Source organism: Chanodichthys erythropterus, chromosome 22 (assembly GCF_024489055.1).
Source record: "Chanodichthys erythropterus isolate Z2021 chromosome 22, ASM2448905v1, whole genome shotgun sequence".
NCBI lineage: Eukaryota > Metazoa > Chordata > Actinopteri > Cypriniformes > Xenocyprididae > Chanodichthys > Chanodichthys erythropterus.
Window position 1 is genome coordinate 1,331,768 of NC_090242.1, and position 4,417 is coordinate 1,336,184.

Genomic DNA, 4,417 nt, shown 5'->3' on the forward strand with positions numbered 1-4,417 from the left:
GGAGATCAGCGAAGAGAAGTAGATGTCGTCGCTGAAGGAGAAAACACTGAAATCCTATGGCGAAACGCCTGCTTATATAGCCCTATACCCCGCCCATTTCGGCGGGAATATTCGCGCGCTTTGTCGCCATAGGTTGGTTCAACAACTTGTCTATGAGTGAACCAATGACGGTGCAGTTACACTGCGTTATTGAAAAAGGCTTCAGCAGCGGGGAAAAAGGGAGACCTTTCCCCATACGCAGTACGAGTGAAGTATCGAAAGGGAACCGAAAATTTTCCGTCATTGACGGAATTTTTTTATCAATGACGGAAAAATCTGAAGGCCGTCCGTCACGGTGACAGATTACACTCAGGGTGATCTACTATAAATTGTAACTGTAATTCACACCCCTATCCAGTTGGTGGCGAGTGCGCTCCAATGTAGCAGCAGAGCACTGGATCCAGAACAAAAAAAAAAAAAAAACTGGCACGAATCTTTTGCTATGCGTTTGATACTGATAACGCACAGGTGAGTAGGCCTACCCAGAAGCTACAACTCTCTATCACGCCACATTAAAGACCGCCAAAACGGTATTTATTGCTTGAATTTCTTAATGAAATGGACAGAATTTGAAATCTGAGACTTTTGTTCCATATCAAAAGCAACACAAAGCGTTAAGCCTATTGCGATTTATTGGATGGGAGGCGCACAATGCACTGTTTAATCATCAACTGAAAACAGAATAGCCTACCAAGAGATCGACTATGGTTTACGATTCGATATTGGTCTCATGAATGCGCAAAACAGCAAGGAGACATTTTAATTGTCTATTAATAAAGTAATGTTTTCTGAATCAGTGTCGGCTGCAAAGATGAAGTTGATATTGACTCTCATCATCTATGGATGCGCTAGAGAGAGAATGCACTTCATTCGGTTTAGTCTACATAATCAGAGTAGCCTATTTCTTTTCGTTTTGAATTAATTCGTTTTCGTTAAAGTAGGTATTTAAAGCTTTCTGTAGATATATTTCTCATGTATGTGAGCATGGGCGTAGGTTTAGGGGGGGACGCTAGGTACTAGTCCCTATCAATATTTTGAGATGACAATTTGTCCCCACCAATATTTAGCAAGCTCCTTTGAACTGCTATTTGGATCTTTGCACTGCTATTTGGATCGATTCTAACGGCCAGGACGACGACAGTACAACGCCGTAATTTGGCGGCGGGGTATCTGACAGGCTACACGCGCGGGCCGGGACTACTTTTGTGCTTGCACTAGCAGCGAGCGGGTGGCGTGTGTGTGTGTGTGTGCGCGCGCATGTTGACGACGCCGACGGTAAGTTACCAGGGCTGTCTCTCTGCCACATACAAAGGCCAGAGTAAAAAAACATTTTAATATTCCGTTTTTTTTGCCCCTTTTTGTACTTTGTAGATGCCACCCATGAAGAAGAAAGGGGATATATGAATAAGTAGGCAAAATAACTAGCCACACAAATAAACTATCAGTAGTGACTGACCAGGCTTTCAAATGCAGATTCAGAGAGTACATTTTTGAGATTATATGGTTATACTAGCTCTTTAGGGATAGTATACAGGATGGTGTGTCCCCACCAAAGCTGAGACCAAACCTAAGCCCATGTATGTGAGGCAAGCAGCCGCTGAGTTTCGTTTCATTTAGCCTGTAATACAGCACACAACGGAAGACAACGAGTCTGTAGCGTCAGGAGACCGCATATATTGAAACTACAAACAAATAGACGCAGCCCTTACGAATGTCATCTTGCACTAAACAAATGTATACAGCGGTTTCACTTACCTGCAAAAAGAAACCACGTCAACCAAGCACCTGCCGCAAGGTTTGTCCCAAGCTACAGCTCTAAACAAAGATAATACTAATGTGATACAGCGCACTACTAACAGTTAGCCAACATCACCAAACATACCTGACCGGCGATTAGAAATGACGCAGAGCAAAGGGGCGTGACTCGTGATGCCATACCACCTGACGGCCAAATTTATACCCGTCCATTGCACCGTAATAGGACAATCAATGAGCATAACCAACCCAATCCAACAGGACGACTCACGTTAATTCTATCACACAAGGAAACGGTATTCCCTGGTGGCTGTGGCCTCTTTCAGTAGGATAATGCGCCCTGCCACAAAGTAAAAATGGTTCAGGAATGCTTTGAGGAGCACAACAAGAAGATTGTGGTGTTGACTTGGTCTCCAAATTCCCCAGATCTCAATCCAAATGAGCATCTCCAGCAGCCATATCACCCTGTAGCCCAAGACTGGTTGCCCACTGAAGCTAAGCAGGGCTGAGCCTGGTTAGTACCTGGATGGGAGACCTCCTGGGAAAAGTAGGTTGCTGCTGGAAGAGGTGTTAGAGAGGCCAGCAGGGGGTGCTCACCTTGTGGTCTGTGTGGGTCCTAACACCCCAGTATGGTGATGGGGACACTAACTGTCAAAAAGCACCATCCTTCAGATGAGCCATTAAACCGAGGACCTGACTCTCTGTGGTCGTTAAAAATCCCAGGATGTCCTTCGAAATGAGCAGGTTTTTTACCCCGAAATCCTGGCCAAATTTGCCCATTGGTCTCTGTCCATCATGGCCTCCTAATCATCCCCCTATTCTGATTGGCTTCATCACTCTGTCTCCTCTTCACCAATAAGCTGGTGTGTGGTGAGCGTTCTGTGCAATATGGCTGCCGTCGCATCATCCAGATGGATGCTGCACATTGGTGGTGGTGGAGGAGATTCCCCCTTCCATATGTAAAGCACTTTGAGTACCCAGAAAAGCAGTAAATGTAACAAATTATTATATTATTAATTATTATATGTGGGATGTGCTGAACAAACAAGTCCGATCCATGGAGGCCCCACCTCGCAACTTACAGGACTTAAAGGATCTGCTGCTAATATCTTGGTGGCAGATACCACAGCACACCTTCAGGGGTCTAGTGGAGTCCATGCCTCGACGGGTCAGGGATGTTTTGGCAGCAAAAGGCAAAAAACACAATATTAGAAAGATGGTCATAATGTTATGCCTCATCGGTGTGTGTGTGTGTGTATATATATATATATATATATATATATATATATATATATATATATATATATACACACAGGGCTGTTGAATGCTCGAATAAAGTACGGATGCACACTCGCACAGAAACATTTTGTCAGCACTGCTATGATGAATTAATCAGTAAAAGTTTAGCAACTTAAAAGCTTAGTTTAGCAACTTAAAAAACTTAAAAACTTAGTTTAGCAAGTTTAACAACACTCTCCCTCTCTCTCTCAACTGCGTTAATACATGTATCAACTGTATTATTCTGCTATCAAGGCTTAAACCTCCATTAATAGCTCTGAAATGACTTTTTGAAATTAGTACCGGAGGCTTGGGATGAGATGCGTAAGAAATTAGTCCCACACACAAGAGTGTTTTAAGGACAAAATACAACTGTAAAATACAAGACACTGTTCCGAAATACAACATCAGAACAGTGTCTTGAGGTGTGGTAGCCATAGTATAAGTGGAATAACTGACTCCGCTTCACGTTGGGTGTGCATTATTTTCTAAGAATTCAATGGCCCGTCGTCAATTGTTCCTTACATACACACACACAGATACATATAGGCTACTATAAGATTGGAAATATATTTTCTTGCCACTGAAATAAAATACATTTTAAAATATATTTTGGTATATGAAGGTTGAAATTAAATATATTTTCAGTTTCAAAATGCTTCATTGTCTACAATATATTTAGCATATATTTAAAATATATATTGGCCAGAAAAAAAATAAAAATTGCAGTACGCTCCTAAAATTGTCCAAAATGTTTTATCCTCAACTCAGTTTGTTAATGGATGGGTATGGTCCAAGTAAATTAATCTCAATTATAGACTGTCTAGACATGACTGAATGCCATGGCTCTGATAGAGTTTTCTTTTGACTTGCCGAGGGCCCATCTGTGTTGTGGTGATCAGTTAGAGGCTGGCGGTGTTTGTGTTAAAGTGTGTATTAAAGTGGGGCTAGCTGAGATCTGTGTGTCCTCCTGCTCTTATGTGGGCAATGAGATGGTGGGAAAGAGGAAATTTGGAAAAGATGGGAGATTTCCTCCCTGTTAACAAGTTCTCACCAAACCAATTTCAACCCTGTGGGATTGACATTCTAGGCAGTTTGTTCGCATCATCCCTTGAGAAATAGGAAATATTCAATTATTTAATTAAAAAGGCAGATTTTATTAAAATGTGTTTCACACTAAATCTATCTATCTATTCATGCTTTGAGCTGAGGTGGGACTGTACTCGATTAAAGGATGGTGTGGTGGAAGAGTGATGTGCGACGGGGGAGACAGAAGAGCACAAGGGAAGAAACAGTGAGGGAGTGGGGGAGGAGAGGAGAGGAGGAGGACTGTTTGCGGGCCTGC

The 4,417-nt window shown here is 42.4% G+C and overlaps 1 pseudogene; it reads left to right on the forward strand.

The window, feature by feature from the left end:
* The first annotated feature begins 2,241 nt into the window (after positions 1–2,241).
* On the forward strand, positions 2,242–2,358 carry LOC137013362 (5S ribosomal RNA; annotated as a pseudogene).
* The last annotated feature ends 2,059 nt before the right edge of the window (positions 2,359–4,417 follow it).